The sequence below is a fragment of the Crinia signifera genome, chromosome 3 (assembly GCF_055691185.1).
Source record: "Crinia signifera chromosome 3, ASM5569118v1, whole genome shotgun sequence".
NCBI lineage: Eukaryota > Metazoa > Chordata > Amphibia > Anura > Myobatrachidae > Crinia > Crinia signifera.
The window spans coordinates 169434655-169455947 of NC_139219.1; positions in this window are offsets into that span (position 1 = coordinate 169434655).

Sequence of the window (21293 nt, forward strand, 5' to 3'; positions counted from 1 at the left end):
GTGGGTCATCTTTAAAAGTTAAGCATGTACAATATGGAAGGGTGTGAATTTAGTTTTTGTTCACACATTTTGCACCATAGGACATGTGTATATGCACAGTAATCCCTTTACTTCTTACTAATGGCTAGGGAGGGCATAATACATTCAGGCAAGCCAAGATTCCATATTTCCAGCAATAAGGTATCTTAATTTTCCATGACAGACTGCAATTATTAATAAATATTCCTCTTGGTGTAAATAAAACTTTATTTCCAAAGCAATGTCAACTGGAACTGAATCACATTTTACAAAATCAAGGACGGTGTTTCTTACTAATACTACTTTCAGACCGCAAATGCCGTGTCGCATACGGGATTAGGACACGGGTCCCATCCCCAGAGCAACACGGCATATGCGGTCTGAAAGTTCAGACACCGACACAGCAAATTGCAGAGTCGGTGACGTCACATGGGGCGGAGCTGGGCGGCGGCGCGTCATCGGGGGCTTGGGAGGAGGCAGTACTTGGAGCTGACAGTGCTGCCTCCTCCATACTGTGAACGGGACACGGGTCGCTCGACCCAGGCACCCGTTCACACTGCACTTGACAAGGGTCATAGCCGTGTTCAACCCTGTTCATTACCAGGGTTGAACACCCGTGTTGCTCGACCCGTGGTGGCCTTTTCAGACCGCACCTTGACCCCTGTTGGGGCCGCAAGAACACGGCAATAACCCGGGTCTAGAGTTCGGTCTGAAAGCGGTATTAGATGTTTATGGTCAGAGGGAAAGATCTAGTGCACACTAAAGGGGCTCAATTCAATTAGGTGCGAGTAGTATCCGCTTTTTTTTCTACGCATCCCGCCAGAAACAGTTATCTTGAGGTAAACATTTGGGACCTGTGTACCCCTCCTAATGTAAATCACGCACTTAAGTGGTTTTAATATCATAATTTGCCAATAAAAACATTTTCTGTTCAATCTCTTTAAAATGCTAAATAATGGTGGTGTTTTATTTGTGTGATTTGAAATAAAATTAACTTGCCGATATGCCCAAAAAAGTGTTTATTACAACTTTTTACAAATTTGCATAAAATGCAGAAATTCACTAAATATTATTTTTTTGTGCACCCCAAAATGCTTAAAGGCTTAATTTGCTTAAAAAACTTGTGACAATTTTGTAACTATTCATAAAAAAGTGCAAAAATGATGTATGAACCATATTTTACAATTTGTTATAAGATACACTTTTTTGATGTTTGATGGGACGTTTTGATTTTGAGCACAAATCAGTCTGTCTCATGAGACATTATTGTGGCTTGACTCAAAATAACTGAAGACACCTTCCTGACCTGCCATGTGCACTACAATGTTCTGTACATGTTCTCCTACTCCTTCCTGTGTGCCTGTTTTTAAACACCCACAGTGTAGCCGATGTTTGGGTGCTCTAGTACTACTTCCCTTTCAGATTCTTTTTTATCTCTTGCAGGTGGAAAAAAATATCAGTTTGTCAGCAATGTGGCAGGCTCCCTCCTCTTTTACCGTTCTGTTCTACAAAGTTTCCTTCTATATTATGCAAATAATGCCTTGCTAGGTGTTTAATTCTATGAGAAAAAAAATTGAGACAATTGATATATGTATAAAATATTTCTTGACATACTGTACATACTGTACACTGTATTTTTTACCCAGTTGCTCATGTATTTTCTGGGGCCACAGGAAAATATCAGGCTAAATACTACAGTTTGAGTGAAATAAATAATTGCTTTACATGGCCATTTAATAGTTAGGACATATTAAGTACAATAATACAAGTTGGATGTAATATCTGGTATAGAAGGTGTTACACAAGTATATATAGAGATACTGTATATGATCATCATTCGTGTTTAGGTGTGATGGGCACACGAGTCGGGAGAGAACAGGACAGGAATGGAGGAAGGGTAGGTATTATCAACTGGATTGGAGGAGGTGAGATCGGAAAAGGCAGAGTAGAAGGGAGAAGGTGGAGAGTGGGCTGAGAGGGTGAGGTGCACATGCCAGGTCCATAAATTATCTACATAAATAGTTTTCAAAGAGGGCACTTACCATTTTATGTAAAGCCGAAATACAAGTTTATTACCACATTTTCAATGCTATGAAAAAAGACATTTCAAATTTGGTTCCCAGTGGGAACATTTTTATATTTGTGCATACCTAAAAACGGGCCATAGTCTTGCAGGAAAAGACTTACCTTACATCACATTTTGCCACACACAGTAATGCCCATTGCAACACATTATGCCTCACAGAGTAATGCACTTGACACATATTACAATTCACACACAAGTATGACTCAGACACCATAGCCCTTATTCTAGATCGTGCGGTACGGCCCGCGTGCGGCCGTACCGCCGATGTTTTTGCACTGCACATGCGCAGAGGTCATTCTGCGCATGTGCAGCCCCCTTCGCCGCAGACGGATTTCGTCCGCCGCAAAGGGGGCGTATAGGGGCGTGAGGGGCTTCAGCCCCTCATTTCCCTATGTGTACGCCCCGCGTTTCATGGGCGTTCCCATGCAAACGCGGGGCGTGTGCATGGTAATGAGGGCATGACGCCCTCATTACCATGACATGGGGGCGGAAAGCTGACGTCGCCGGATGTCAGCTTTCAGCCCCCTTTCAAGCTCCCACACGGACGATTGTCCGTGTGGTCTGAGCTTGCGGGAGCTGCCGCGGCGTGCGGGCCTGCCTTCGATGGTCGTCGACCATCGAAGGCAGGGGGCAGCTCCCACCATGGTGGAGGCGTAGCCTCCACCATTTTTGTGCGGATCGCCAGCCGTCCGTGTATGGACGGCCGTGGCGATCCGTCGGGTGGGCGGCCCTTGGTTTGTGCGGTCGGAGCCCCGTGTGCGGCTCTGACCGCACCAACCAGAATAAGGGCCTATGCCTCATGTAGTAATGCCCCTTACAAAGCATGCCATGCTACATGCTCATTGTCAGGGATTTTGTGATTTTGTTGCCGCCTATAGCTATAGCTCTGAATCCACCTCCCCAAACAGGTCAGTGGTCATGGCACTTCCAGAGACTGATGTTCAAGTCTGCCTCCTTAAGCCTCTAGTAAAGGTTCTTCATAAAATGCCATTTTGGGAGGGACACTTTTTTATCAGTATTCCATGCAAATGGCCATGGAAGTGATCAAAATAGCTGCTAAACCGGTAGATACGGCTTTTTGTGGTTTGAATAAGCAAAAACAGACAAGGGATGGGACATGTCCTCCCAGGACAGGAGAAAATAAAACACACTGACCCAGATATTACAAATGTTGTAGAACTGGGCTATGGGATAAGTGGGGACAGATAGAGGTGGGGGTCAAGGTGACATCACAGGGATAAGTATAAGCATATACAAATATGGTCTGGAGGACAACACAGAGATATGTGAGTTTCACAGATATGAGGAGAGGGTTCTCATGGGCATAACAGTGCCAATAACAAAGTGCTCTATGCAGTCAAGGTGCTGTATGGCGCCGTACTGTTAGTGTGCCTGCTGGAGCATTCGGAGGAGGATTCAGAATAGCACAAATTGCATCTCTTTCGGTGGGACTCTGCTCAGCAGCCTCCCTCACAAAATTGGGACATAATGGATGTATAGTATACAGCACAGGAGATTGGATAAAGCAAAAAAAAAAAAAAAACATTTCTCTTTAGGTTTTGTAAAAAAAAGTAAATAGACAAAACAATCTAAAAACAGAATAAACCTGTACTCAAAGCAAGGAATGAAAAAGCGGACCAAAATAAATAACATAACCAAGGCATTAGGCTGAAGGCAATCGTTCATAAGGGCAAATAACCTCAAATAAATGGACAGAAACATGCACAAAAAAAGCCGCAGACTAACATATGGGTAGACATAATTTTGACATAAACATAACAGGTTGTATATACATAACTGGCATCCATTTTCCTAACCACCAACCTCCGAATCAAGTAATCATTACAGATTACATATGAAATGAAGATGCGGGGGCCCTATCAATTAATGCAATGCCTAGCACAAATTATGGATGTGACTCACGGTGGTTTTTGGCGGCTGATCCAATCCAACATAGCATTTAATTGTTGCATTATTGCTGCCACGGGGTGCAGTCAAAATCCCAACGTCAAAATCCTGACAACCATTGACCAACGGTGAAAATCCCAACAAGGTCATAAGACCGACAAGGTCAAAATCACGACATTTTAAATCCTGACAAGGTCAAAATACCGACATACAATGTAGATAGGTGAAAAAGTCAACTTGACTTTCGGTCACGAGGTTGACATGGGTTTTTTCACTGTTTTTTGACCCGACGTGCCGACAGGCGGTATTTCATGTCCTACCATTCGCTAGGGCGTGGTGGGAGAATAAAATAGTGTGCCGAGCACAGTGAGGCACCGTGCCCGAAGCATTGTGAGCGAAGCGAGGTTGACTTCCAACTGTGTCTGTGACTGTGTCTATGTCGACTGTCTACTCGAACTCGCGACCTGTCGACCGAAAATCATGTTGACTTTTTCACCTGTCTACATTCTATTTTTTTAAACATCAGTTAGTTTTAATAATAGGCCATGGCCATTTTGGTTTGTTTATAAAATTAATGGGACTTACAATTATGTCCCCTTCTCATCCTTATGTACAGTATGTTATCTTAAATCAGGGGTGGGGAACCTCCAGCCCACGGGCCGTAAACGGCCCCATTAGGCTGTTTGTGTGAACCGCCCACCCACCCGACAGTCTGTACGGGAGACAAGGAAGGGAGCCTCGCATCACCACCTCACGCGAGACTCCCTTCCTTGTCTCCCATACAGACCATCGGGAGCGAGTTCACGCGACTGGCAGCAGTTATTCCTGTGTATATATGATCATTATGTTTTACAGTTTCAGCAGTAGTTTTCAGTAATGCAAATAGTGGAATTTGTTTTTGTAGAATTTTTGGTACTTGTGTAGTTCCACGGCGCAGGCTACGCTATGTTTTCAGCATAGGCGTAGTGACTCCGCAGCATCCCTGCGTAGTCAGTGTAGTGCCCCTGTCAGGCAGCTAGTCACCGTACTGTCCCTGGGAGCATCCCTGGCAGAGAGGGGATCATGCGGGAGCCGGCGGAGTGTCTCGATAATTATTGCGGCACGGTAGGACGCATTTGCCAGTGCTCGATGTTACATACTGGCAAATGCCTCCATTTCAAACCCCCACTATCCACAGTAGCCCTAAGTGTAGCGAGCCCAGCGAGGGGACATGGTACGCGTCCTCCCGACCTTTTCATACCCCCACTATCCACGTCAGCGTGGAGTTGGCGAGCTGAAAAGGTGGGGAGAACGCGTACCACATCCCCTTGCAGGGTTCGGTACGCTCACCACGTTTCGGGCTGGCATGGATAGTGGGGGTTTTTCAGGAACACATTCACACCTGTCATATCAGGCAGGTTAAAATGGTCCATGGTTCTCACACAATGTAATAAGCGCTGACTGACTATGCTAACTGCGTAATGCTGACTGACTACACTAACTACGTAAGCTCCGGCTGGCCGCGAATGGGCGGGAACTGAGCAGCGTGTGCTAAGCTGAGGAGGGTGGTTGTGCAGTCATCTCTCTCTCCCCACAGCCCGAATCACTGCAACGAGGGAGTGGGGAGCAGGAACACCCCCCCCCCCCCAGCACAGAGCCTCTCAAAGAACATGACCATACTCTGCAACCTGATACACTAGATCAGTGGTGGCCAACCCGTGGCTCTTGAGCCTCATGCGGCTCTCCCCCTTGTAAAGTGTGGCTCCTGCTCCCACTGCTGCCCGCCACCCACCGTCCGTCCCAGTACCCCCTGCTGCCGGTTCCCTAAATCCCTTCTCCTTCTGAGGGGAGGAGAGTGCGCATCACACATCTCTCCTACCCCTTACTGTGCATCCTTGTGACTGGGCCGTCCGCCAATTAGAGCTTGCGGGCCAGCAGCCAATCAGGAGCCGGCCAGCGAGCTTTGATTGGTGGACGGCCCAGTCACAGGGAAGTTAAGGGGAAGGAGACCGGTGTCCTGTGCTGTGCTCTCCTCCCCTCAGTGACATGACAGGACTGCAGGGGGACGCCAGACTGTCCTCTCCCCGCCCAGCAGCAGCAACAACAACGGTGAGTGCTGCTGCTGGGAAATTTGCACTGTGGAGGCATAGCAGTCTGTGGCACTGTGGGGGCATAGCAGTTTGTGGCACTGTGGGGGCATAGCAGTTTGTGGCACTGTGGGGGCATGCCAGCTTTTTGGCCCTGTAGGGGCATACCTGGCACCGTGTGGGGGGCATATGTGTATCTGGCACTATTGGGGGCATATGTATATATGGCACTGCACTATTGGAGGCATATTTGTATCACACCCACCCAAGGGGTCAAAATAGACTACTGCCTGGAGCAGCGAAGCCGGTCAGGAATCTGCCTCACCTTGCCTAACCAGCATCCACAGAAGGACTATTTTGGGATTACAGACCCACCCAACACCCTTCGGAAAACCATCATCCACCATCTGCCCCCACTTGCCCCCCCCCCCCCCCCCCCATCACCCACCTTTCCACCTCTCCAATTGGATTACAAACCCTGCAACTACAGTAGAGGTCGAGGACAACACCCCGCTCAATCCATCAAGCGGCAGGAGTTAGTGATTCGAGCCATCTTGGGCCACTCCTAAGACTAACATCTTGTCCTCCCTCCATATTGCACGTTTGGGGATACCATCACAGCTCCAATTGGATGTTGGTCACTTTCCCCATTGCCAGGTGTGGGACATCAGTTTACACTCAATTTGGACGTTTGGGACTTCCTGGGTCGAACCCATCCATATGGTTATGGTCTGGTGAGAAGTTGTTTTTATTCTGCCAACATTATTATTTTTATAGCCTGTTTACATTCTGGCTTCATCATTTTAGAAGTGTTAATAAATTGTGATAGATCTAAACAATCACCACCTCATTTTTATGCATAAATTTTGCACATAATACCATCTTAGTAGCGCAGCCCAAACCTTTTTTCCTTTTTTGCTTGTGTACTTCCCATACAGGACTAACTATCCTGTCCCAGGGCAGCTGCTTAGAAAGACAACTCAGGTCAGGCGTACCTGACCCACAATCACCTTGTGTGATCTGGGTCTAAACCCCCTTTTCTAAAATAGACTACGCCCCTTTTTTTGGCGCTTTCGCCTTCGGCGCGCGCATGATGTCGGCTCTTTAGCTTGACTACTGATATTTTTCGGCTCTTTACCTCTGACCTGTTGGCCACCCCTGCACTAGATATACAGATTTTATTCATAATCTAGGTGGACGCACTGAATCTCTCCAGTAATAATTCGGGAGGGATAACGTAAGCTTATTCCTTGTTAGAATTGTATATATTTGTTTCATAGACTCCTTTGCTGTTATTATGATGGAGTTTTTTCTTTTTCTCCTTTTGATACAATAGTTGATGTATTTGTATTTTGTTGTTTTGTAAGTGGTACTTTAATAAAAATGATTTTAAAAATAGTACTCTTATGTATTGGCTGTTACTACTACTACTGCTAAAAGTAAAGTATGGTGGTCCTTAATGCTCTCCGCATTGTATGGCAGTTATTAGGGTACTCTTTGTATTGTAATGCAATTTCTGGAATGCTCTTTTTATTAGGATGGTTGGTACTTGTTTCCTAGCACGGCGCCCAATATTTTGATCGTAGTACATCTTATACAATCGCATCGCATGCAATGTAGTGGCATGCCATGCACGCGATGTGATTTGATTTTTAATTGTACAAGCACCCTGATGGGTGTTTTCAATGTTAAATGCACCCCCATTGGCAACGCCACCCCCACTATCAACGCCAACCTGAAGCGCGGCGAGCGCAGCGAGCCCGCGAGGGGCGGCGGTACACGTCCTCTGACCTTTTCATACCCCCACTATCCACATCGGCGTGGAGTTGATTTTAGACAATGTGGTGAGCGCAGCGAACCATTTAGCCCAAAGCGTGGCGAGCGCAGCGAGCCCCGCGCGGGTACGCCGATAACTTTACATGTATTTCACGGCCCCTTGCCACGCTTCGGCTCGCCACACTATCTGAGCTCAACTCCATGCCGACGTGGATAGTGGTGGTATGAAAAGGTTGGAGGACACTTACCGCCACCCCTTGCGGGCACGCTGCGCTCGCCACGCTTCGGTTTGGCATTGATAGTGGGGGTGACGTTGTCAATGGGGGTGCATCAGGGTGCTTGTACAATTAAAAATCGCATTGCATCGCATGCCATTTGCTGACATGCAATGCTATGCGATATTTCATTGTACAAGCACTCCTGTTAATTTAACATGAATATCACATTCCCCCATATAGTTCATATTGATCCATCCATTCACCCAGCCCCCCACCATTCCATAACAACTGAAATTAACTCTATCAGCTCCCTGTGACACAACTCTAAATGTGACACAAGTACGAAAAAGATACAGAACAGAAGAATTGTGCAGAATAGGCTGTTTAATTTTAATTACCTTTTTCTATAAATTCTTTATTTTGAAAAGTTGACAACCTCCATAACACAAGGAGTGGTAGTTAACAATCAACGATTCCACTGTGTATTCAAGTGTGTTTGAGGAGGCTGGGCGAAAATTACTCAGTGTGCATGTACCAATGTAGCAATTTTCATGGGCTGTGAACCACTTTCCACAGTAGGAGACTGTGGAAAGTGCTTCGCTCAGCTGGTAAAATAACCTGATAGAAAGCGGTGGGCAGCGAATATGCGGGAGCGTGCATCAGCGCTCATCGTCCGGTCATGCACACTAGCAGCAGATTTTGAGCTGAAAGTAGCTGAAAACGCTAAGTGAGCTACTTTGGGTATGGGCCTTAAAGGCCCATACACAATGTGCGACTTTCATGTGAAAGCCGCTCAGTTTTCTCATCTGAGGGTGCCATCGTTAGGGTGCCTTCTTCGTTAATTCTAATTGTGAGGTCCAGAAAGTTGATCATTGTTCTGCTTGTCTCATAGGTCAATTTTAGGTTCAAGTTGTTTGAGTTTAACAGAGATATGAAATTTTCCAGTTCTCTCTTAGGGCCTTCCCACAGGATTAAGATGTCGTCTATACAATGGCGTAACTACCTAATTTGCCCCCCCCCCCCCATGCCTGTACCTCCCCAGCCGAATCTGCGGTCACGGTCCCGTCTCTCCCAGCGCCGGCACCTGCTGCTATAATGAAAAGTGACTCTTAGAAAATCTGTCTGCGGTATGGGGGCAGCCATTTTCTAAGTGTCAGTTTTCATTATAGCAGCAGGAGCCGGCGCCGGGAGAGACGGGATCGTGACGGCAGGTACCGGCAGACAGCAGTGGGTAACTATAGCCCTGTAGACCCCCCGCCGGGGCCGGCGCCCACACTTTCTCTGCGCATCCCCGCCACTGCGGGGGCTGCGGAGCTATAGTTACGCCACTGCGTCTATATACCGTTGGTACAGTAGTATGTTTTCTGTATAGATTTCGTACTGTTCTTGGAAAACCACTTCTCTCTCCCACTACCCCAGGTAGAGGTTGGCATACGTAGGGGCACACGCTGTAGTCATTACAAGTAAAGATAAGGATAAAGATAAGTAAGGATAAATTACAAGGCCTTCATGAGAAAATCATTAAACTCTTGATTCGAGTCAGTGCTCAGAAAATAACTTGTCGCTGCAATGCCCCTTTAGTTGGTTGATACTCGTATAAAGGCTTTCTATATCGCAAGAGACTAGCCATGTGTTCTCTCCAACTGAGAGATTATCGAGTTTTTTTTAAATGTCCATGGTGTCTCTCTTGTAGGACGGTAAGGTGACAACATATTTTCGAAGGAATTGGTCGACATAGATGCTCAATTTCTCAGTTAAGCTACCCATGCCAGACAATATGGGTCTCCCAGGAGGTATTTTTTTCATTTTTGGAAGTACATTGTTGGTGTTTTTGGTTTTTCTACTTTGAGATATTCAAAATCATTTTTACTAATTATTTTTTGCTCATAAGCTTCTTGTATCATTTCTTGTTTTGTTTTGTATTGTTTGGTATATTTCTGACTTGGGTTGAATGTTAATTTTTTATAGCATTTCTCGTATCAATTGTTTTTCCAATTCCTGTAAGTATGACTCCCGTGGCCAGAGCACTATGGGGGTTATTCTAGTTCATTCTTTCTGACAAAATCCTTCTTAGATGGACAAAACCATGTGCACTGCGGGTGGGGCAGATGTAACTTGTGCAGAGAGAATTAGATTTGGGTGGGGTTTTTCTTCAAAGTGAGATCTATATTGCAGTGTAAAATCATGCAGTCAGTATTTTCCCTGCACAGAAACAAAAAAACTCACCCAAATCTAATTCTCTCTGCACATGTTACATCTGCCCCCCTGCAGTGCACATGGTTTTGTGCATCTAAGAAGGATTTTGTCAGTAAGAATGAACTAGAATAAACCCCTATGTTTCCCCCCCCCCCCCCCCCCCCTAATCGGAGGGTTTAATCACCGTGTCTTGCCATTTCTCAATTTCTTTCAAGGCTTCCCGCTCTCCTCTAGTGATGTTCTCTTGTTTTTTATGTTTTTTGAGGAAGAGTGCATCTAAATATCGTGATACCATTTTCTCAAAAACTTGGACCTGTGGACAAATTTTAGGATCTGGATAGAAGGTAAATTTTTCTTGATTTTTGTTTTGTCATATGGGTCCATTGAGGGGTTTTCATTTTCTTTTCGATGTTAATTTTCAAGATCTATTAGGGTCTGTAATACCATTCTATCTTCTGCATCCAATTCTAGGTGTTGTTCTTCTTCTTGTTCTCTGTTTTCATTTGTTCGGGGTTTAGAGAAGAATTTCTTGAGGAGGATTTTCCTTATGAAGAGATTCAGATCTTTTGTGCATATTTCACCCTCAGGGAATTCCTTTCATGTTCCCCAAAAAAGGAAACAAAGCGACCTTTTTAAACTGATACTAATAAAAGTAAAGTTTTATTTTGAATATCTGTCTTTCATAGGTGTGCGTCTAAACATTGGCATCTCTTTCTCTTCTTTTTGAATTTTTGTACTTGAATGTTAATTGAATGATGTTTTTTGCGCTGTGATAATCTGATGTTAATTTGATCTGACTGACTAATCTTTTGTCTCACCATGTGCAAAAGTACCACTGCCTATTACCCACATCCCCATTTTTCCTTCTGTCTACCTTCCTCACTTCCATTGGCTATATGTTGTATTATTGCAAAAAACTTTTAACAAACAGGCTAGCGCAGCATATCCTGCAGATCCCACAGCGGCTTGGGGGAGCCAGCACCGGCAGGGTCTGCAGGAAGTGTCACTGCTAGGATGATGTTGCGCCGGGTGCAGTCTATTGTAGCAGCAGACACATGGGGCTCGCTGTCCCGCAGAGTCTTTAAGTTCCGGTCCCGGTATTCTGACAGCAGTCAGGATGCTGGTGTCAGTATACTGAACTATAACATACTGACTGCCAGAATGCTGACAGCATCCCATATACTGTATAACAGGCATTACGAGGTGTGGCATATTGTTTAATGGGCATTGCTACATGTAATATAAAGTGTAAGGGGCAATACGGTGTGTCACATATTGTGTAAAGGGGATAACGGTGTATTGTATGATGTAAGGGGCATTACGGTGTGTTGCATAATGTGTAATGGCCATTGCGTGTATCAGATAATTTGTAAGGGACATTGCAGTGTCGCCTATTTGTGTAAGGGGCATTATGGTGTGTGGCATATTGTGTAAGGGGCATTGCGTTGTGTCGCATATTGGACCTTATTCTGGTCCGTACGTAGGTTTGCGTGCCTTCACACGGGGCCGATGTTTGTGCTTTTCTGCTCATTTGCTTGGTTTGTGCAGCTATGGCAAACAGAATATTTGGCCAAACCTGAGGCAGGTGGGTGTGGAACGGCGGGCTGGGCCATTAGCATATGGGAACGCCCAGGGTTTCGTGGGCATTCCCATGAGAACAGAGCATATATGCATGCATGTTCCACATCATTCAATGGTCGCGGACCATCGAATGATGTAGGTGTTTCCCCGCAGGCTGCGAATAGATGTTTATGTGGTACTTGTTTCCTAGCACGGCGCCACCTATTTTAATTGTATTGATCGGGGCCGCAAAAATCGCATACCAACCAAATCGAATGCGATGCGATCAACGCGATCGACCCGATTTTTACATTGGAATCAATGTAAAATGTTCCCTGAGACCCCAATTTTACATTGATTTCAATGTAAAAAGCCCCAAAAACACCAATTTAGAAAGCAAACCCCCCCCGATGGGTGAAATGGCCCTCCATTGTTAACGCCACCCCACTATTGATGTCAACCCGAAGCGTGGCGAGCGCAGCGAGCCCGCGAGGGGTGGCGGTACGCGTCCTCCGACCTTTTCATACCCCCACTATCCACGTCGGCGTGGAGTTGATTTGATATAGTGTGGTGAGCGCAGCGAGCCACCGAGCCCTACGAGGGGACGCGCATAACTTCACAGGTATACGCGTCCGCTCGCCACTCTTCGGGCTCGGTGGCTCGCTGCGCTCGCCACACTATATAAGATCAACTCCACACGAGGTGGATAGTGGGGGTATGAAAAGGTCGGAGGACACGTACCACCGCCCCTCGCGGGCTCACGGCGCTCGCCACTCTAAGTACCTTAACTTAAGGCATGCGATCAACCCCGACGGGTGCCCTGCTAGGAAACAAGTACCGTTTATGTCAAACATCCATTCGCAGCCAGCGTGTGCGAATGCATGCCCAAGCCACCATTTGTAAGGCGGGGTTTGGTGGACTCGCTTGCGAATCAACCAGAATACACCCCATTGTGTAAGGGGCATTACAGTGTGTCGCATAATGTGTAAGGGGCATTGCGGTATGTCGCTTAATGTGTATGGGGCCTTGCTAGGTGGCCCCATTATAAATTTTGCTATTGGGCCCACGAAGTTCTAGTTATGCCCCACCAAAGAGTGTTATATCGATAACTCTCAACATTACCCATTCCAGGAGGTAAAGAATGCTCTGTTCCTGGACTTCCCTCTTAATTTATGATTATCATCACCTGTGTTTAAACGCCTTACTTATCAATTAACTTGTTTAAAACAGGTGATGGCAATCATTAATTAATAGGGAAGACCAGGAATAGAGCATTCTGCCCCTTCTGGAATGGGTAATGTTGAGAGGTACTATAGCTATTACTTAGAAAATGGTCCCTGTTGTGACAAAACAGTTCAGGGCAATCCTGTTAATTATTTGAATAGATCAACATCATTGTATAATGATGTGATATCATTTGAGTTATGTGACACATTTATCATTTTTGGACTTTTTCCTGTAAGAAATGTGCGTCTTAGTGAGGCAGTGATGTGCTTCTTCCCAGTGAGCAGGGTCTCTGTGATAGCGGTCACTGTTTAAAGTTGTGGAGTGATATAGCTGTGGCTTTGTGATTAGATTCAAATTACAGTTGGATGTAGATCAGGCCCGAGATGTGCGGTTGTTGGGGAAATAATGTGTACTCTTTACCTAGAACGGCGCCCATCGCGACCATCGCATGCACTAAAAAACGGGTGCGATGCGATGCCCGCGATTTTCCATAGGGATCAATGTAAAAAGTGTGATTGGACGCGATTTTAGTGTTCAATGCCTCAATGGCCGCGATTTTTCCATAGGAAGCAATGTTAAATGGGCCACAGAGCCCAAATTAGGCTCTGTGGCCCATTTAACATTGTTTCCTATGGAAAAATCGCGGGCATTGAGGCATTTAACAGTAAAATCGCGTCCAATCACACTTTTAACATTGATCCCTATGGGAAAATCGCGGGCATCGCGTCGCACCCGTTTTTTTTAGTGCATGCGATGGCCGCGATTTTTTACCCCCGATGACCGCGATTGACATCGTGGGCGCCGTTCTAGGTAAAGAGTACCAAATAATGCATGGTCATGTGATCTAATGTGTCTAATCATGTTGGTGAAATCTGTCTCAATATACAGTACCACACCATTTTATAAATATAAACACACTAAAGTGCCAAAAGTCATGGGATCGTGCCTAGCATTGTGCCTGTAACAACTTTTTAAATAAGCTGTGAGTAAGCAAGCTGTGAACATTGCATTTCATCATTTCATGAGTCAGGCCAGATGTAGTTTCTGAACTCACTAACCTTAATTGTGCTACATTTCATATTTGTTCTCAATTATGATGAAAACCTCTGTGTTTTTAGGCCATAAAGAACTTCTTTCATTAGTTACCCTTAGTACAGGAGGTATACAATAGAAGAGATACACAGTGGGTTGTATAATAAACACATTCCCAACTCCTGTCCTCAGGGACCACTTTACAGATCAAGTTTTACAAATCTCTTTACTATAACAATCAAAATAATTAGCTCCACCTGTGGATCTTTTAAAATGTGTCAGCCAGTAATGACTACACCAGTGGTTCTCAACCTTGGTCCTCATGGACCGCCAACAGTGCACATTTTCCAGGTCTCCACACAGAATCACAGGTGAACTAATTAGCTCCACCTGTGATCTTTTAAAGTGTGTCAGTGAATAATCAGTTCACCTGTGCAACTGCCAGGAGCCCTGGAAAACGTGCACTGTTGGGGGTCCTTGAGGACTGAGGTTGAGAACCACTGGACTACACCATACCTGCCTACCTGTCCCTCTCCTTCAGGGAGAAAATGCTCTGTTCCTAGACTTCCCTGGTAATGTATGAATACCATCACCTGTGGTGAAACGCCTTTCTTATCAATGAACTATTTCACCACAGGTGATGGCAATCCTACATTACCAGGGAAGTCCAGGAACAGAGCATTGTCGCCCTCATGGAGAGGGTCAGGTAGGCAAGTATGGACTACACCTGTGCACTTACTAGATGTGAATTTGAGCTGAAAGCAGCTCACTTTTGGTGTTTTGAAGCTGCTTTCAGCTCAGTACCGCCGAGTGTGTATTCCTTGGAAATTAGCTCAGTACCGCTGAGTGTGTATTCCCCGGCAATGAGCGGTTAGCGCTGATGTGCCCTCCGTAACATCATCGCTGGCCACCGCTGTCCATTGGGCTGCTTTACCAGCCAAGTGGATGGCTATGGAAAGCCATATTCCCCCATGCATACCTCTCATCATGACCCTCTCAAGGAGGGACACAATGCTCTGCTCCTGGACTTCCCTCTTAATGTATGATTGCCATCACCTGTTTCACACAGGGTAATTGATAAAAAAGGTGTTTCCACACAGGTGATACTAATCATACTGTATAATAAGGGAGAAGTCCAGAAACAGAGCAATGTGTCCCTCCTGGAGAGGGTCATGTTGGAAGTTATATAAAAAAACAAATGTCTCTGGCGCTAGGGAGTCTTGTAGTGTGTTGTGTTACCTTGCAGCCACCACGCTGGAGTAATGCCAACCTCCGAATGATGTGGACCATAAACAAGAATAAGAAAACGTGGGGCGCTCAAAGGTACAGACAATATTAAATAAAATGTATTAATACAATAAATCCACATACAATACACAACAATTACAATTACCAGAAGTGATATTGTGCACAATTACTACCTTTAAAATGTAGGAAATAGCACTGACTGCTATGGGGCCCATTTATCAACTGATATTTGTGGCTAAATCCCCGAAAACGCACGTTTTTGGGGTTTAGCCGCAAATATTAAGTATCTCCTAAATGTATCAAAGGAGGACCGCAGCAGGGATCTCCGATCCCTGCTGCGATCCTCCCTGCAGCGCCGCCGGTCGCATCCCCCCATAGGTTTCTATGGGGGATGCGAAGCTGCCCGATGTATTAACCGCCCGGCATCGCAGCCCTGGGCTATCGCCATTCTGATATGGCGATAGCCCATTGTAGCCTATGGCTACACTTCGCACTGCCCGAGCAGTCAGAGAGCAGTCAGAGGTCGGCGTTGTGAGGTCCTTTACCCTCACACCGGGTTCCCGGCTTGTGTATCAGTCAGCTGGACTGGGTGTCCCTTCGGCTGCTTCCCTGCTGGACTTGTGCGCTGTTATATCGCTGCCAGAAATTCTGTTACAGCGCCAGCATACAGATTTATCAAATACCGTTTTGGGTGACTTGCGGCTGTGCGGGTACAGGCGGCAGGGTATCAGGACCTCAGACTCCTTATGGAAAATGCATTTCTCCGCTCCAGGGGCGGCTTTCTCAATTCCAGAGTTGGAGGTATGCCTGGAAAATCCCTGGGCCGGGTGAAAATCACCTAGGGCAGTGATTCCCAAACTTTTTTGTATCACGGCACCCTAGATTATTAGAATATTTGTCTCTGCACCCCTACGTGCACAGTTTGCTACTGAGAATTTCAGAAAACCATATTAAATTAAATATGTTGTGCTTATAGGTCATCCTTAGGTCCAGTTATGTAGATTCACTTCTGTTTATCCATAGATTTTAAAACTGGAAGCCACAAGCACTGATTTTGCCTATTACATTGACTATAAATAACTTGAATTGGTTCTGGACCACCAACCTGAGGCACCCCTGCAAGTGCTCCGAGGCACACCAGGGAGCCTAGGCACACAGTTTGGGAACCCCTGACCTAGGGCCTTATTCTAGTTCACCCTTCCTGACAAGTTCCTTCTTAGATGGACAAAACCATGTGCACTGGAAGTGGGGCAGGTATAACATGTGCAGAGAGAGTTAGATTTGGGTGGGGTTTTACTTCAAAGTGAGATCTATATTGCAGTGTAAAAATAAAGCTGCCAGTATTTTCCCTGCACAGAAACAAAAGAACCCAACCAAATCTAATTCTATCTGCACCTGTTACATCTGCCCCCTGCAGTACACATAGTTTTGTCCATCTGAGAAGGAATTTGCCTCTAAGAGTGAACTAGAATAAGGCCCCCAGTGTGTATGTACTCATGTACTGAGCAATTTCCAGCCAGTGATTTTCACTACATTGCTGGGCATACATGCTGGTCAGTGTTTATGGGCCTTTAAGGACTGAGTTTGAGAAACCCTGATCTAGAGTAAATACATCTTTTGACATTGCAGACTAGCAATACAAACTGTATTTTTTCCCTCAGAAATATTCTGTTTTGTCTTGTAGCAGCTAGCATCTTTCTGTCTGTCGAACCCATTTTATGTGATTTTTTTGTCTACTAAGTTATCCCTGTCACAGTGATCTCTTTGTCAGGGGGACTGCTGCTTTACTTTAATCTAATTTAATTTAGGATGGTGTGAGCCTTTGCCAAATCTGTAATAAATACTTCAGCCTGATGTAATGCTGGAGAATAATTGCTCATGCAGATGCAGCTACCAAGCCTTACTAATATATATATATACAGTACCTCCTGAAAATATTTTGTCTTGCGGTAATCCATGTGCATTATTGAAGCTCTTTCAATCTAAACTAATATTCAGTTTTTTAAATTCAAATATATGTACTTATTGTTTCTGTTCTTAGTATTTTTAAATTGTTATACTGTAAATTGAACTGTTATATACACTGTACAATTATACCCCTTTCCCACTGCAGCTCTTAAACGGTAAATTGCAATTTTTTTAGCCTTTTTAAACGGGTAGAGCTGCAGTGGGAAAGCTCCAGGGTGCTTTTCCCGTGTCATACCGTGTCATACCTGTTAAAGACCTGGTTTTTTTTGGCAGTGGGAAAGGGTCTTAAACGGTATTTAAGATCCCACACTGGTCTTCCCCCTCCCCTGGTACCCAGCAGCTGTTATCGCCGCTCAACCCCCCCCCCCCCTCCCCTGGTATCTTGCAGCTGGTACCCCTGTCCACCCCCCTCCCCTGGTAACTGGCAGCGATCCGGGCAGCACGGTAGGCAGAGTAGGCAGCAGGCGTAACAGGGCTGCTAGTCGGCAGGTCCCCGACTGATGCATGAAAGCATCGTGCGGGAGCATGATGCAGGAGGAGGCTGCAGCTGGTGCACAGACAGTGAAGCACTGGGGATCCAGACAGCACGGTCTGTGCTCAGGAGAAAGCAGAGGAGGCGGTTTTGTTAGGAGATTGTGAAATCATCGGTGGGGTCCCTGCCACGGATAGGTAGCTAGCTAGTACCCATCTGCGGCAGAGACCACGCAGATGATTTCACAATCTCCTAACGGACCCGCTTCCTCCTGAGCACGGACCGCGCTGCCCAGATCCCCAGTGCACCAGCTGCAGCCTCCTCCTGCATCATGCTCCTGCTGATTATCAGCCCTGGCACGCCCGCTGCCTACTCTGCCTACCAGGCTACCCGGATCGCTTCCATGTACCAGGGGTGTGGGGGGACGGGGGTACCAGCTGCAAGGTACCAGGGGAGGGGGGGTACCAGCTGCCAGGTACTGGGGGAGGGGAGGACAGGTACTAGGGGAGGGGTTGTGTATTACTGGTGAATTACCGTTTTTGTACCTTTCAAAACGGGTTCAATGTGAAAGGTACAAAAATGGTAATTAACCAGTAATATACAATTTAAAACATGCAGTGTGAAAGGGGTTTCAGGCTCAGACCTGTTTTAAAGTCCTGTTTAACAATACCGGGTCTTTACCCGTTTCTGCAGTGGGAAAGCAGCATTAGTGACAACCTGACAATTGTTTTCTCTAAATCTCCTTTATTAACAAGAAATTAATTTATTTTTGGGATACTGGGGGAAATTTACTAAGATGTGTATTCTACTTCACATTTGATGTTGCTATGGGCAACCAATCAGATCCTGTCTACTATCTTATAGAGGGTGCTAAATAAATAAGAAGCAGATTCTGATTGGTTGCCCATCAACTTGTAAAGCAAAATACACATCTTTGTAATTTCCCCCCACTGTCTTCCTTACAGTAAATTCTACATGTACCAAGGAGTTATCTGATCACATGACTGCATGAAGCTGTGGATGACATTGTTTAACATAGACATTTATAGGAATTAATACATGATTGCATCAGCTACTATCAGGCCCGCCATCAGGAATTTCCAATCCGGGCCCCAGGCCCCCCCCTCCTCACTTGACTTACCATAACCCGGCTCCTGCTCCACATCTCCTCTTCTGTTGAGCTGCAGCCCGGAAGTCCTGGAGCGCAGGCTTCTTCAACTCAGCATGCCAGCGGCCAATTAAAATGCAGCACCGGCTGGTGAGCCACTCAGAGCTTGCGTACCGGGAGCCACTCTGATTGGCTGCCGGTAGGCAAGCTCTGATTGGCTCAAAAACCGGTGCAGCATTTTAATTGGCCGCCGGTGTCCTGGGTTGGATAAGCCGGCGCTCCGGGGCCTGCTTTGTTCAGTGCAGCGGAAGCAGTCGGGGGAATTGTTGGGGGGGGGGTGCAAAATGAGCTGCCTGGGCCCTTCCAGAGGCCGGGGCCTGGGACAGCTGTACCCACAGCACCCCCCATTGGTGGCCCTGGTTACTATATCCACGTATTGTGTCCCAGGAGGGACATAATGCTCTGTTTCTGGACTTCTCCCTTCACCTGTGTTGAATCACCTGTGTTGAAGCACCTTTCCTATCAATTAACCTGTGTGAAACAGGTGATGACAATCATACATTAAGAAGGAAGACCAGAAACAGAGCATTGTGTCCCTCCTGGAAAGGGTCATCTTGGGAGGTATGACATATTTTTTGCTAATAGCCCTTTCAGATTGCACTGAAAAACCTGGGTTGCTCCCGGGTCGACCCGAGTCAAGTGCGTTGGGAAAGGTCCAGGAATCAGTGTATAAGGTCCGGTGTAGCTGGGATGTAAGTAGAAAGGGTATACGGTCACTAGGTCTACAGAAACTAGGTGGACATGCATGAAGGTCAACAGGGTCATTAGGTCAACATGGGGAAGGTCGACAGTCAAAAGCTCGACATGTGGTTTTTCACTTTTTTGGAGCCGACATGTGCCGGCAGGCAGTATTTCATGCCCTACCATTAGGGTTGCCACCTCTCCCGGATTTCTGTGATTCTCCCGCTTTGTGTGGCAACCCTCATGGAGGCTTTCCCAGTCTCCCGGATGTCTAGAAAAGCCTCCAGCCCTCCACAGCCTCTCTGCTTTCTCCCCCCCCCCCCCCCCCCAGCCGCCGGGTGCTGTGTGATGCTGGACCTGGAGGGGAGTGCGAACTGTCCGCCCAGCAGGCAGCTAAGACACGATCACACAGCTATAGAACGTTACCTCGCCGCCGTTGATTGACAGGTCTCCTCCAATGAGCGGGCGGCACAGTGCCAGGCGTCAGGCCATTGTCTGCCTGTGCAGCTGGAGTCTCCTTGCGTGTCTGTCGGGCTGCTGGCTCCCATAGCTGCTTCGTGGAGTCTCAGCCGGGTGTGCACGCCTCTGCAGCCGCCGCCATTCCACGTTTATTTTGGGTATAGGCTGCAAATGTGTATTCTGTTGCAATGAAGTTTGAGATCACTGTTCGGTGTTTGTTTGCTAACATAGCAAATAATATATCAGCTCTTATCCTAGAGAATTGTAAGTGCCTACAAACATGAGTTAGGCCCTGTGTACAGGAGGCTATAGTTGGTAGTGGGCAGGAGAGGGCTGTATGGCAATAATAAGAGCTTCTAGGTAAGAGAGGATGGTCAGTCTTGATCCTGTATTGTGGAAGGCAAATGGCCGGAGCTATCTGTGTGTGACTCCTTCAGCAGACATGTACAAAGTAAGGAAATAATTTGTTACAATATATATCCACAAGGTAAATGTTTATAATTCAAGGAGGAAGGATAAGTGCTACTGAGACTGAAACAGAACTGAAACTTTGCAAACACTTTAGTTATCTGTATTGTACAGGTCCTTGGCTTACATCACAGCTGTAATGCTTGTTGTGTTGCATTTTCCTTCCAGCACATGATGTTTGTTTAATGACGTGATTGTATGCTAACTTAATGAGACAAGTTCAAGCCTTCTTGCATGTCTCATTCAGCTGTACCCTACGGATTCACAACCAAGAACAAAACAAACTTAAGCCCCATACACACTTAGGGGGTTATTCTAGTTAATTCTTTCTGGCAAAATCCTTCTTAGATGGACAAAACCATGTGCACTGTGGGTGGGGCAGATGTAACTTGTGCAGAGAGAATTAGATTTGGGTGGGGTTTTTCTTCAAAGTGAGATCTATATTGCAGTGTAAAATCATGCAGTCAGTATTTTCCCTGCACAGAAACAAAAAAACTCACCCAAATCTAATTCTCTCTGCACATGTTACATCTGCCCCCCTGCAGTGCACATGGTTTTGTCCATCTAAGAAGGATTTTGTCAGAAAGAATGAACTAGAATAAACCCCTTAGTGATAGTTTAAACAACATTGCTAGTTTCCTGCCTTCTGAGCAATATTGTTTAAAACACTGGTTAGCGTATATACTAAATATCAGCCGGGATTTATGCTACCACAGGTTGTTAACGCAGGTACAGACAATGG